The sequence below is a fragment of the Lathyrus oleraceus genome, unplaced genomic scaffold (assembly GCF_024323335.1).
Source record: "Lathyrus oleraceus cultivar Zhongwan6 unplaced genomic scaffold, CAAS_Psat_ZW6_1.0 chrUn0001, whole genome shotgun sequence".
Classification (NCBI taxonomy): domain Eukaryota; kingdom Viridiplantae; phylum Streptophyta; class Magnoliopsida; order Fabales; family Fabaceae; genus Lathyrus; species Lathyrus oleraceus.
The window spans coordinates 90,609-106,221 of record NW_026112392.1 but is presented as its reverse complement, the minus strand read 5'-3'; the positions used below and the strand labels follow the sequence as shown (position 1 = coordinate 106,221).

The 15,613-nt window shown below is 24.2% G+C and overlaps 5 long non-coding RNA genes across 5 annotated transcripts; all 5 read left to right on the top strand.

The window, feature by feature from the left end:
- The first annotated feature begins 2,111 nt into the window (after positions 1-2,111).
- Positions 2,112-2,816, top strand: LOC127110532 (uncharacterized). Its single transcript, XR_007797330.1, has 2 exons — positions 2,112-2,205; positions 2,522-2,816. It is a non-coding gene; the product is annotated as an uncharacterized LOC127110532 (long non-coding RNA).
- A 2,315-nt stretch (positions 2,817-5,131) lies between these two features.
- Positions 5,132-5,836, top strand: LOC127110533 (uncharacterized). Its single transcript, XR_007797331.1, has 2 exons — positions 5,132-5,225; positions 5,542-5,836. It is a non-coding gene; the product is annotated as an uncharacterized LOC127110533 (long non-coding RNA).
- A 2,323-nt stretch (positions 5,837-8,159) lies between these two features.
- On the top strand, positions 8,160-8,870 carry LOC127110535 (uncharacterized). The gene is made up of 2 exons (XR_007797333.1): positions 8,160-8,259; positions 8,576-8,870. It is a non-coding gene; the product is annotated as an uncharacterized LOC127110535 (long non-coding RNA).
- Positions 8,871-11,214: 2,344 nt separating this feature from the next.
- LOC127110534 (uncharacterized) lies at positions 11,215-11,919 on the top strand. Its single transcript, XR_007797332.1, has 2 exons — positions 11,215-11,308; positions 11,625-11,919. It is a non-coding gene; the product is annotated as an uncharacterized LOC127110534 (long non-coding RNA).
- Positions 11,920-14,273: 2,354 nt separating this feature from the next.
- On the top strand, positions 14,274-14,985 carry LOC127110508 (uncharacterized). The gene is made up of 2 exons (XR_007797311.1): positions 14,274-14,374; positions 14,691-14,985. It is a non-coding gene; the product is annotated as an uncharacterized LOC127110508 (long non-coding RNA).
- Positions 14,986-15,613: the final 628 nt, after the last annotated feature.

Genomic DNA, 15,613 nt, shown 5'->3' with positions numbered 1-15,613 from the left:
TTTGAGTTATGCAAATATTCTAATTTTAAATTTTTAATAATAGGTAATCAAGTGTTTGGTTAAAATTATGATTGATAAAGTATATCTTAAATTGTGTTTTGAAGAAAATCCTTATTCATATCCTACTACTGGTGTTTATTTAAAAAAAATCTTAGTTTGATGATTAGGTAGATCTTAAAATCAAAGTTTTAACAATCGAAAGGGTCATCAAACCGTGAGGGTATTGAGCCACTCGTTCGTTAGTCGAACCACCGGGTCACAGGTCGAACCGCATGACTAAACCGAATAAAATTGGAAAAGTCATTTTAATAATACTGTCTTTATCAAAAAATATAAAGTTATTAAACCGGTCGAACATGTGACTCGGTCTCTAAAAAAATCATGACACCTACAAAACATCAAATTATAACAATTTCACAAGTTCATTATTTAAATTCAAATGCTAAATATAATCATCACACACAACAAAATAGTACAAAATACAAATACAAATAAATTTTGAACAAAGTCTAATTGGAACATAATCTGGATAAAAAAATAACTGCAATTTCTTATAAATTTATTTCTAGTGTTGGAAAATTGTTTCAAATAATTAAAAAAAAATCTAGTTATATATATATATATATATATAAAATTATTATTGCAATCTCATTTTGGCTAAAGAAAAAAAAGATAGCATTTAACCCGCTGATTTACTGATTTTGGTTAGTTCTAGTCAGTTTCAACTATTTTAATAGCTTGCCTGATCCAACAATAAGACCAAATTGGTGATCCTTTCAATTTTCTGTTTGACCGGTCAAGCTAGTTCGATCCTTAAAGCACTATTTCAAATACAAATGAATTATATCTCTGATGATTTGGTTTATTTGGGAGACCCTAGTAATGAGACAAAAATTGAATTATATGTTTAGAAACAAAAGTATTAGAAAAAGTATAAATAATGTAAGAGAATCTTCAACAAAGATTGATTTACAAGATAAAGACTCAAACCTTTTAAACACTTGCATACGATGAGAAAATAAATAGTCGTTTTATGATAATTACATGTACAAGCACTTTACATTTCTTCACTAGCATGTGAGACTTGTAAATAAAATGATAAAATCATGACCAAATAATTAATTTAGTGTTGAAATGTTTTGTTGTTAAATTCTTAAGAAAATCTTTGTACTCGAGTCAGCATAAAAATCAAAATAATAAAACATTGCAAAATTCATGACCAATATGTTACAATTAAAGATAGAATAATATATTTTATAATTTATAGAAACTGTTCAAGTGTTAACAAAATAGTTGTGTTCGGACATTCGTGTAAAGTTTATTCAGTTAATTTTTAAACAAACTCGTAATTTGACGAGGACTAAAATAACTCCAACGTAATTTGACACCATTTTTTTGTCATTCGGTTAAAATTGAGTAGTATTTTTTATAATAAATTTATTAATTTTAATATTATAATAATCTATTCAATTAAACTACATGTTTATAATCATATATTACACATAATTTTAAGTATTTATAAATCTATTTATTATATTTTAATAATTAAAATTGACTATAGGTATTAAGTCATTGATGAATAATATCATTTTATATTCCTTTCAAAATTCAATAGAAAATGAAGATTATATTTCAATATTATCAAATTCATTTTATTGAACACTTTATTTATTTAAATCTAACCTATCTTTCTTAATTTAAGATTCAATTAATAAATTTATGTAAAGTTAATAGTCAAATGAGATATTAAAAAACAAATACAGTTTTTAGGCCTATATAATAGAAGTTATGTTAGTCTTACTCGTTACAAAGAAATAAAATATAAATCTATTTATTATATTTTAATCATTAAAATTGACTATAGGTATGAAGTCATTGATGAATAATATCATTTTATGTTCCTTTCAAAATTCAATAGAAAATGAAAATTATTTTCAATATTATCAAATTCATTTTATTGACCACTTTATTTATTTAAATCTATCTTTCTTACTTTAAGATTCCATTAATAAATTTATGTAAAGTTAATAGTCAAATGAGATATTAAAAAACTAATACAGTTTTTAGGCCTATATAATAGAAGTTATGTTAGTCTTACTCGTTACAAAGAAATAAAATATAAATTGAAATCTTACAAAATGGCATGTCACACCAATCAATCTTGTTTTTTGAGTGTTTTATGCCTTGTTTTGATGGTTAGTTCGGGTAAGAATGAAATTTTATTTTTATTTTTGAGTTTCAATTTTAAAGTAGAATTTACTAACACCAAATGTTTTTTATTGAAACATATATTGCATCTTTATATTCAAAAGAAAGTAAAAAAGACTCGTCTAAAAAATTATGTGATTGTTTAACCCTTCTAAGAAGTTGATTTCTTTTTAAACAAGATATGTAGATCAATAACAATTCAATTATGGTTTAATCAATTCTCAATTCGAAAGAACATTAGATTGAGATTTTTAATGTAAAAATAATGAAGCAATGTCAGACACAAACTAATTTTAAATTTTGGTTGATTCAGGATTGGTTACCAGTATTTTGGTCCCTCCCGGAGGAGTTTGTATAGGGCCTTGTGTTGCAACGTGCGACCAGGATTGCCGTGGCAAGGGATTTGGAAAAGGGGGACAATGTTATACTCATCTTGAGAAGACAACATGTTGTTGTTTTCACCAATGAATTTTATTGTATGAGTTCAATAAAAATAATAAAACGTGCACTTCAGTTTAGCTCTGGAACTTACTTTTTGTAAGAAATTTGTGTAAATCTTTAAAATACTATAAACACTATTATGAATAAATGAAATTTAAAATGGAATATATATTATTTGCATTGTCTTTTTTTATAAAATATTACTTAAATATTTTAATTATTTATGTTTTCATGTTGAATAAAATGGATGTTTTAAATTTATCAAAAATATGGTTCCCCTGAAATCACAAAAAATATATTATACATGGATAGTTAGTGAGGGTGGATTTAAAGACACAAGATAAAGAATTTATTTGAGTTATGCAAATATTCTAATTTTAAATTTTTAATAATAGGTAATCAAGTGTTTGGTTAAAATTATGATTGATAAAGTATATCTTAAATTGTGTTTTGAAGAAAATCCTTATTCATATCCTACTACTGGTGTTTATTTAAAAAAAATCTTAGTTTGATGATTAGGTAGATCTTAAAATCAAAGTTTTAACAATCGAAAGGGTCATCAAACCGTGAGGGTATTGAGCCACTCGTTCGTTAGTCGAACCACCGGGTCACAGGTCGAACCGCATGACTAAACCGAATAAAATTGGAAAAGTCATTTTAATAATACTGTCTTTATCAAAAAATATAAAGTTATTAAACCGGTCGAACATGTGACTCGGTCTCTAAAAAAATCATGACACCTACAAAACATCAAATTATAACAATTTCACAAGTTCATTATTTAAATTCAAATGCTAAATATAATCATCACACACAACAAAATAGTACAAAATACAAATACAAATAAATTTTGAACAAAGTCTAATTGGAACATAATCTGGATAAAAAAATAACTGCAATTTCTTATAAATTTATTTCTAGTGTTGGAAAATTCTTTCAAAATATATATATAAAAATATATAATCTATATATATATATATATATATATATATATATATATATAAATTATTATTGCAATCTCATTTTGGCTAAAGAAAAAAAAGATAGCATTTAACCCGCTGATTTACTGATTTTGGTTAGTTCTAGTCAGTTTCAACTATTTTAATAGCTTGCCTGATCCAACAATAAGACCAAATTGGTGATCCTTTCAATTTTCTGTTTGACCGGTCAAGCTAGTTCGATCCTTAAAGCACTATTTCAAATACAAATGAATTATATCTCTGATGATTTGGTTTATTTGGGAGACCCTAGTAATGAGACAAAATTGAATTATATGTTTAGAAACAAAAGTATTAGAAAAAGTATAAATAATGTAAGAGAATCTTCAACAAAGATTGATTTACAAGATAAAGACTCAAACCTTTTAAACACTTGCATACGATGAGAAAATAAATAGTCGTTTTATGATAATTACATGTACAAGCACTTTACATTTCTTCACTAGCATGTGAGACTTGTAAATAAAATGATAAAATCATGACCAAATAATTAATTTAGTGTTGAAATGTTTTGTTGTTAAATTCTTAAGAAAATCTTTGTACTCGAGTCAGCATAAAAATCAAAATAATAAAACATTGCAAAATTCATGACCAATATGTTACAATTAAAGATAATAATAATATATTTTATAATTTATAGAAACTGTTCAAGTGTTAACAAAATAGTTGTGTTCGGACATTCGTGTAAAGTTTATTCAGTTAATTTTTAAACAAACTCGTAATTTGACGAGGACTAAAATAACTCCAACGTAATTTGACACCATTTTTTTGTCATTCGGTTAAAATTGAGTAGTATTTTTTATAATAAATTTATTAATTTTAATATTATAATAATCTATTCAATTAAACTACATGTTTATAATCATATATTACACATAATTTTAAGTATTTATAAATCTATTTATTATATTTTAATAATTAAAATTGACTATAGGTATTAAGTCATTGATGAATAATATCATTTTATATTCCTTTCAAAATTCAATAGAAAATGAAGATTATATTTCAATATTATCAAATTCATTTTATTGAACACTTTATTTATTTAAATCTAACCTATCTTTCTTAATTTAAGATTCAATTAATAAATTTATGTAAAGTTAATAGTCAAATGAGATATTAAAAAACAAATACAGTTTTTAGGCCTATATAATAGAAGTTATGTTAGTCTTACTCGTTACAAAGAAATAAAATATAAATCTATTTATTATATTTTAATCATTAAAATTGACTATAGGTATGAAGTCATTGATGAATAATATCATTTTATGTTCCTTTCAAAATTCAATAGAAAATGAAAATTATTTTCAATATTATCAAATTCATTTTATTGACCACTTTATTTATTTAAATCTATCTTTCTTACTTTAAGATTCCATTAATAAATTTATGTAAAGTTAATAGTCAAATGAGATATTAAAAAACTAATACAGTTTTTAGGCCTATATAATAGAAGTTATGTTAGTCTTACTCGTTACAAAGAAATAAAATATAAATTGAAATCTTACAAAATGGCATGTCACACCAATCAATCTTGTTTTTTGAGTGTTTTATGCCTTGTTTTGATGGTTAGTTCGGGTAAGAATGAAATTTTATTTTTATTTTTGAGTTTCAATTTTAAAGTAGAATTTACTAACACCAAATGTTTTTTATTGAAACATATATTGCATCTTTATATTCAAAAGAAAGTAAAAAAGACTCGTCTAAAAAATTATGTGATTGTTTAACCCTTCTAAGAAGTTGATTTCTTTTTAAACAAGATATGTAGATCAATAACAATTCAATTATGGTTTAATCAATTCTAAATTCGAAAGAACATTAGATTGAGATTTTTAATGTAAAAATAATGAAGCAATGTCAGACACAAACTAATTTTAAATTTTGGTTGATTCAGGATTGGTTACCAGTATTTTGGTCCCTCCCGGAGGAGTTTGTATAGGGCCTTGTGTTGCAACGTGCGACCAGGATTGCCGTGGCAAGGGATTTGGAAAAGGGGGACAATGTTATACTCATCTTGAGAAGACAACATGTTGTTGTTTTCACCAATGAATTTTATTGTATGAGTTCAATAAAAATAATAAAACGTGCACTTCAGTTTAGCTCTGGAACTTACTTTTTGTAAGAAATTTGTGTAAATCTTTAAAATACTATAAACACTATTATGAATAAATGAAATTTAAAATGGAATATATATTATTTGCATTGTCTTTTTTTATAAAATATTACTTAAATATTTTAATTATTTATGTTTTCATGTTGAATAAAATGGATGTTTTAAATTTATCAAAAATATGGTTCCCCTGAAATCACAAAAAATATATTATACATGGATAGTTAGTGAGGGTGGATTTAAAGACACAAGATAAAGAATTTATTTGAGTTATGCAAATATTCTAATTTTAAATTTTTAATAATAGGTAATCAAGTGTTTGGTTAAAATTATGATTGATAAAGTATATCTTAAATTGTGTTTTGAAGAAAATCCTTATTCATATCCTACTACTGGTGTTTATTTAAAAAAAAATCTTAGTTTGATGATTAGGTAGATCTTAAAATCAAAGTTTTAACAATCGAAAGGGTCATCAAACCGTGAGGGTATTGAGCCACTCGTTCGTTAGTCGAACCACCGGGTCACAGGTCGAACCGCATGACTAAACCGAATAAAATTGGAAAAGTCATTTTAATAATACTGTCTTTATCAAAAAATATAAAGTTATTAAACCGGTCGAACATGTGACTCGGTCTCTAAAAAAATCATGACACCTACAAAACATCAAATTATAACAATTTCACAAGTTCATTATTTAAATTCAAATGCTAAATATAATCATCACACACAACAAAATAGTACAAAATACAAATACAAATAAATTTTGAACAAAGTCTAATTGGAACATAATCTGGATAAAAAAATAACTGCAATTTCTTATAAATTTTTCTAGTGTTGGAAATTCAAATAATTTCTAAATATAAAATTAATATATATATATATATATATATATATATATATATATATATATATATATATATATATATATATATATATATATTAATTATTATTTTTTTAAAAGAAAAAAAGATAGCATTTAACCCGCTGATTTACTGATTTTGGTTAGTTCTAGTCAGTTTCAACTATTTTAATAGCTTGCCTGATCCAACAATAAGACCAAATTGGTGATCCTTTCAATTTTCTGTTTGACCGGTCAAGCTAGTTCGATCCTTAAAGCACTATTTCAAATACAAATGAATTATATCTCTGATGATTTGGTTTATTTGGGAGACCCTAGTAATGAGACAAAATTGAATTATATGTTTAGAAACAAAAGTATTAGAAAAAGTATAAATAATGTAAGAGAATCTTCAACAAAGATTGATTTACAAGATAAAGACTCAAACCTTTTAAACACTTGCATACGATGAGAAAATAAATAGTCGTTTTATGATAATTACATGTACAAGCACTTTACATTTCTTCACTAGCATGTGAGACTTGTAAATAAAATGATAAAATCATGACCAAATAATTAATTTAGTGTTGAAATGTTTTGTTGTTAAATTCTTAAGAAAATCTTTGTACTCGAGTCAGCATAAAAATCAAAATAATAAAACATTGCAAAATTCATGACCAATATGTTACAATTAAAGATAATAATAATATATTTTATAATTTATAGAAACTGTTCAAGTGTTAACAAAATAGTTGTGTTCGGACATTCGTGTAAAGTTTATTCAGTTAATTTTTAAACAAACTCGTAATTTGACGAGGACTAAAATAACTCCAACGTAATTTGACACCATTTTTTTGTCATTCGGTTAAAATTGAGTAGTATTTTTTATAATAAATTTATTAATTTTAATATTATAATAATCTATTCAATTAAACTACATGTTTATAATCATATATTACACATAATTTTAAGTATTTATAAATCTATTTATTATATTTTAATAATTAAAATTGACTATAGGTATTAAGTCATTGATGAATAATATCATTTTATATTCCTTTCAAAATTCAATAGAAAATGAAGATTATATTTCAATATTATCAAATTCATTTTATTGAACACTTTATTTATTTAAATCTAACCTATCTTTCTTAATTTAAGATTCAATTAATAAATTTATGTAAAGTTAATAGTCAAATGAGATATTAAAAAACAAATACAGTTTTTAGGCCTATATAATAGAAGTTATGTTAGTCTTACTCGTTACAAAGAAATAAAATATAAATCTATTTATTATATTTTAATCATTAAAATTGACTATAGGTATGAAGTCATTGATGAATAATATCATTTTATGTTCCTTTCAAAATTCAATAGAAAATGAAAATTATTTTCAATATTATCAAATTCATTTTATTGACCACTTTATTTATTTAAATCTATCTTTCTTACTTTAAGATTCCATTAATAAATTTATGTAAAGTTAATAGTCAAATGAGATATTAAAAAACTAATACAGTTTTTAGGCCTATATAATAGAAGTTATGTTAGTCTTACTCGTTACAAAGAAATAAAATATAAATTGAAATCTTACAAAATGGCATGTCACACCAATCAATCTTGTTTTTTGAGTGTTTTATGCCTTGTTTTGATGGTTAGTTCGGGTAAGAATGAAATTTTATTTTTATTTTTGAGTTTCAATTTTAAAGTAGAATTTACTAACACCAAATGTTTTTTATTGAAACATATATTGCATCTTTATATTCAAAAGAAAGTAAAAAAGACTCGTCTAAAAAATTATGTGATTGTTTAACCCTTCTAAGAAGTTGATTTCTTTTTAAACAAGATATGTAGATCAATAACAATTCAATTATGGTTTAATCAATTCTAAATTCGAAAGAACATTAGATTGAGATTTTTAATGTAAAAATAATGAAGCAATGTCAGACACAAACTAATTTTAAATTTTGGTTGATTCAGGATTGGTTACCAGTATTTTGGTCCCTCCCGGAGGAGTTTGTATAGGGCCTTGTGTTGCAACGTGCGACCAGGATTGCCGTGGCAAGGGATTTGGAAAAGGGGGACAATGTTATACTCATCTTGAGAAGACAACATGTTGTTGTTTTCACCAATGAATTTTATTGTATGAGTTCAATAAAAATAATAAAACGTGCACTTCAGTTTAGCTCTGGAACTTACTTTTTGTAAGAAATTTGTGTAAATCTTTAAAATACTATAAACACTATTATGAATAAATGAAATTTAAAATGGAATATATATTATTTGCATTGTCTTTTTTTATAAAATATTACTTAAATATTTTAATTATTTATGTTTTCATGTTGAATAAAATGGATGTTTTAAATTTATCAAAAATATGGTTCCCCTGAAATCACAAAAAATATATTATACATGGATAGTTAGTGAGGGTGGATTTAAAGACACAAGATAAAGAATTTATTTGAGTTATGCAAATATTCTAATTTTAAATTTTTAATAATAGGTAATCAAGTGTTTGGTTAAAATTATGATTGATAAAGTATATCTTAAATTGTGTTTTGAAGAAAATCCTTATTCATATCCTACTACTGGTGTTTATTAAAAAAAAATCTTAGTTTGATGATTAGGTAGATCTTAAAATCAAAGTTTTAACAATCGAAAGGGTCATCAAACCGTGAGGGTATTGAGCCACTCGTTCGTTAGTCGAACCACCGGGTCACAGGTCGAACCGCATGACTAAACCGAATAAAATTGGAAAAGTCATTTTAATAATACTGTCTTTATCAAAAAATATAAAGTTATTAAACCGGTCGAACATGTGACTCGGTCTCTAAAAAAATCATGACACCTACAAAACATCAAATTATAACAATTTCACAAGTTCATTATTTAAATTCAAATGCTAAATATAATCATCACACACAACAAAATAGTACAAAATACAAATACAAATAAATTTTGAACAAAGTCTAATTGGAACATAATCTGGATAAAAAAATAACTGCAATTTCTTATAAATTTATTTCTAGTGTTGGAAAATTGTTTCAAATAATTAAAAAAAAATCTAGTTATATATATATATATATATATATATATATATATATATATATATATATATATATATATATATATATATATAAATTATTATTGCAATCTCATTTTGGCTAAAGAAAAAAAAGATAGCATTTAACCCGCTGATTTACTGATTTTGGTTAGTTCTAGTCAGTTTCAACTATTTTAATAGCTTGCCTGATCCAACAATAAGACCAAATTGGTGATCCTTTCAATTTTCTGTTTGACCGGTCAAGCTAGTTCGATCCTTAAAGCACTATTTCAAATACAAATGAATTATATCTCTGATGATTTGGTTTATTTGGGAGACCCTAGTAATGAGACAAAAATTGAATTATATGTTTAGAAACAAAAGTATTAGAAAAAGTATAAATAATGTAAGAGAATCTTCAACAAAGATTGATTTACAAGATAAAGACTCAAACCTTTTAAACACTTGCATACGATGAGAAAATAAATAGTCGTTTTATGATAATTACATGTACAAGCACTTTACATTTCTTCACTAGCATGTGAGACTTGTAAATAAAATGATAAAATCATGACCAAATAATTAATTTAGTGTTGAAATGTTTTGTTGTTAAATTCTTAAGAAAATCTTTGTACTCGAGTCAGCATAAAAATCAAAATAATAAAACATTGCAAAATTCATGACCAATATGTTACAATTAAAGATAATAATAATATATTTTATAATTTATAGAAACTGTTCAAGTGTTAACAAAATAGTTGTGTTCGGACATTCGTGTAAAGTTTATTCAGTTAATTTTTAAACAAACTCGTAATTTGACGAGGACTAAAATAACTCCAACGTAATTTGACACCATTTTTTTGTCATTCGGTTAAAATTGAGTAGTATTTTTTATAATAAATTTATTAATTTTAATATTATAATAATCTATTCAATTAAACTACATGTTTATAATCATATATTACACATAATTTTAAGTATTTATAAATCTATTTATTATATTTTAATAATTAAAATTGACTATAGGTATTAAGTCATTGATGAATAATATCATTTTATATTCCTTTCAAAATTCAATAGAAAATGAAGATTATATTTCAATATTATCAAATTCATTTTATTGAACACTTTATTTATTTAAATCTAACCTATCTTTCTTAATTTAAGATTCAATTAATAAATTTATGTAAAGTTAATAGTCAAATGAGATATTAAAAAACAAATACAGTTTTTAGGCCTATATAATAGAAGTTATGTTAGTCTTACTCGTTACAAAGAAATAAAATATAAATCTATTTATTATATTTTAATCATTAAAATTGACTATAGGTATGAAGTCATTGATGAATAATATCATTTTATGTTCCTTTCAAAATTCAATAGAAAATGAAAATTATTTTCAATATTATCAAATTCATTTTATTGACCACTTTATTTATTTAAATCTATCTTTCTTACTTTAAGATTCCATTAATAAATTTATGTAAAGTTAATAGTCAAATGAGATATTAAAAAACTAATACAGTTTTTAGGCCTATATAATAGAAGTTATGTTAGTCTTACTCGTTACAAAGAAATAAAATATAAATTGAAATCTTACAAAATGGCATGTCACACCAATCAATCTTGTTTTTTGAGTGTTTTATGCCTTGTTTTGATGGTTAGTTCGGGTAAGAATGAAATTTTATTTTTATTTTTGAGTTTCAATTTTAAAGTAGAATTTACTAACACCAAATGTTTTTTATTGAAACATATATTGCATCTTTATATTCAAAAGAAAGTAAAAAAGACTCGTCTAAAAAATTATGTGATTGTTTAACCCTTCTAAGAAGTTGATTTCTTTTTAAACAAGATATGTAGATCAATAACAATTCAATTATGGTTTAATCAATTCTAAATTCGAAAGAACATTAGATTGAGATTTTTAATGTAAAAATAATGAAGCAATGTCAGACACAAACTAATTTTAAATTTTGGTTGATTCAGGATTGGTTACCAGTATTTTGGTCCCTCCCGGAGGAGTTTGTATAGGGCCTTGTGTTGCAACGTGCGACCAGGATTGCCGTGGCAAGGGATTTGGAAAAGGGGGACAATGTTATACTCATCTTGAGAAGACAACATGTTGTTGTTTTCACCAATGAATTTTATTGTATGAGTTCAATAAAAATAATAAAACGTGCACTTCAGTTTAGCTCTGGAACTTACTTTTTGTAAGAAATTTGTGTAAATCTTTAAAATACTATAAACACTATTATGAATAAATGAAATTTAAAATGGAATATATATTATTTGCATTGTCTTTTTTTATAAAATATTACTTAAATATTTTAATTATTTATGTTTTCATGTTGAATAAAATGGATGTTTTAAATTTATCAAAAATATGGTTCCCCTGAAATCACAAAAAATATATTATACATGGATAGTTAGTGAGGGTGGATTTAAAGACACAAGATAAAGAATTTATTTGAGTTATGCAAATATTCTAATTTTAAATTTTTAATAATAGGTAATCAAGTGTTTGGTTAAAATTATGATTGATAAAGTATATCTTAAATTGTGTTTTGAAGAAAATCCTTATTCATATCCTACTACTGGTGTTTATTTAAAAAAAATCTTAGTTTGATGATTAGGTAGATCTTAAAATCAAAGTTTTAACAATCGAAAGGGTCATCAAACCGTGAGGGTATTGAGCCACTCGTTCGTTAGTCGAACCACCGGGTCACAGGTCGAACCGCATGACTAAACCGAATAAAATTGGAAAAGTCATTTTAATAATACTGTCTTTATCAAAAAATATAAAGTTATTAAACCGGTCGAACATGTGACTCGGTCTCTAAAAAAATCATGACACCTACAAAACATCAAATTATAACAATTTCACAAGTTCATTATTTAAATTCAAATGCTAAATATAATCATCACACACAACAAAATAGTACAAAATACAAATACAAATAAATTTTGAACAAAGTCTAATTGGAACATAATCTGGATAAAAAAATAACTGCAATTTCTTATAAATTTATTTCTAGTGTTGGAAAATTGTTTCAAATAATTAAAAAAAAAATCTAGTTATATATATATATATATATATATATATATATATATATATATATATATATATATATATATATATATATATATATATATATATATATAAATTATTATTGCAATCTCATTTTGGCTAAAGAAAAAAAAGATAGCATTTAACCCGCTGATTTACTGATTTTGGTTAGTTCTAGTCAGTTTCAACTATTTTAATAGCTTGCCTGATCCAACAATAAGACCAAATTGGTGATCCTTTCAATTTTCTGTTTGACCGGTCAAGCTAGTTCGATCCTTAAAGCACTATTTCAAATACAAATGAATTATGTCTCTGATGATTTGGTTTATTTGGGAGACCCTAGTAATGAAACAAAAATTGAATTATATGTTTAGAAACAAAAGTATTAGAAAAAGTATAAATAATGTAAGAGAATCTTCAACAAAGATTGATTTACAAGATAAAGACTCAAACCTTTTAAACACTTGCATACGATGAGAAAATAAATAGTCGTTTTATGATAATTACATGTACAAGCACTTTACATTTCTTCACTAGCATGTGAGACTTGTAAATAAAATGATAAAATCATGACCAAATAATTAATTTAGTGTTGAAATGTTTTGTTGTTAAATTCTTAAGAAAATCTTTGTACTCGAGTCAGCATAAAAATCAAAATAATAAAACATTGCAAAATTCATGACCAATATGTTACAATTAAAGATAATAATAATATATTTTATAATTTATAGAAACTGTTCAAGTGTTAACAAAATAGTTGTGTTCGGACATTCGTGTAAAGTTTATTCAGTTAATTTTTAAACAAACTCGTAATTTGACGAGGACTAAAATAACTCCAACGTAATTTGACACCATTTTTTTGTCATTCGGTTAAAATTGAGTAGTATTTTTTATAATAAATTTATTAATTTTAATATTATAATAATCTATTCAATTAAACTACATGTTTATAATCATATATTACACATAATTTTAAGTATTTATAAATCTATTTATTATATTTTAATAATTAAAATTGACTATAGGTATTAAGTCATTGATGAATAATATCATTTTATATTCCTTTCAAAATTCAATAGAAAATGAAGATTATATTTCAATATTATCAAATTCATTTTATTGAACACTTTATTTATTTAAATCTAACCTATCTTTCTTAATTTAAGATTCAATTAATAAATTTATGTAAAGTTAATAGTCAAATGAGATATTAAAAAACAAATACAGTTTTTAGGCCTATATAATAGAAGTTATGTTAGTCTTACTCGTTACAAAGAAATAAAATATAAATCTATTTATTATATTTTAATCATTAAAATTGACTATAGGTATGAAGTCATTGATGAATAATATCATTTTATGTTCCTTTCAAAATTCAATAGAAAATGAAAATTATTTTCAATATTATCAAATTCATTTTATTGACCACTTTATTTATTTAAATCTATCTTTCTTACTTTAAGATTCCATTAATAAATTTATGTAAAGTTAATAGTCAAATGAGATATTAAAAAACTAATACAGTTTTTAGGCCTATATAATAGAAGTTATGTTAGTCTTACTCGTTACAAAGAAATAAAATATAAATTGAAATCTTACAAAATGGCATGTCACACCAATCAATCTTGTTTTTTGAGTGTTTTATGCCTTGTTTTGATGGTTAGTTCGGGTAAGAATGAAATTTTATTTTTATTTTTGAGTTTCAATTTTAAAGTAGAATTTACTAACACCAAATGTTTTTTATTGAAACATATATTGCATCTTTATATTCAAAAGAAAGTAAAAAAGACTCGTCTAAAAAATTATGTGATTGTTTAACCCTTCTAAGAAGTTGATTTCTTTTTAAACAAGATATGTAGATCAATAACAATTCAATTATGGTTTAATCAATTCTCAATTCGAAAGAACATTAGATTGAGATTTTTAATGTAAAAATAATGAAGCAATGTCAGACACAAACTAATTTTAAATTTTGGTTGATTCAGGATTGGTTACCAGTATTTTGGTCCCTCCCGGAGGAGTTTGTATAGGGCCTTGTGTTGCAACGTGCGACCAGGATTGCCGTGGCAAGGGATTTGGAAAAGGGGGACAATGTTATACTCATCTTGAGAAGACAACATGTTGTTGTTTTCACCAATGAATTTTATTGTATGAGTTCAATAAAAATAATAAAACGTGCACTTCAGTTTAGCTCTGGAACTTACTTTTTGTAAGAAATTTGTGTAAATCTTTAAAATACTATAAACACTATTATGAATAAATGAAATTTAAAATGGAATATATATTATTTGCATTGTCTTTTTTTATAAAATATTACTTAAATATTTTAATTATTTATGTTTTCATGTTGAATAAAATGGATGTTTTAAATTTATCAAAAATATGGTTCCCCTGAAATCACAAAAAATATATTATACATGGATAGTTAGTGAGGGTGGATTTAAAGACACAAGATAAAGAATTTATTTGAGTTATGCAAATATTCTAATTTTAAATTTTTAATAATAGGTAATCAAGTGTTTGGTTAAAATTATGATTGATAAAGTATATCTTAAATTGTGTTTTGAAGAAAATCCTTATTCATATCCTACTACTGGTGTTTATTTAAAAAAAAATCTTAGTTTGATGATTAGGTAGATCTTAAAATCAAAGTTTTAACAATCGAAAGGGTCATCAAACCGTGAGGGTATTGAGCCACTCGTTCGTTAGTCGAACCACCGGGTCACAGGTCGAACCGCATGACTAAACCGAATAAAATTGGAAAAGTCATTTTAATAATACTGTCTTTATCAAAAAATATAAAGTTATTAAACCGGTCGAACATGTGACTCGGTCTCTAAAAAAATCATGACACCTACAAAACATCAAATTATAACAATTTCACAAGTTCATTATTTAAATTCAAATG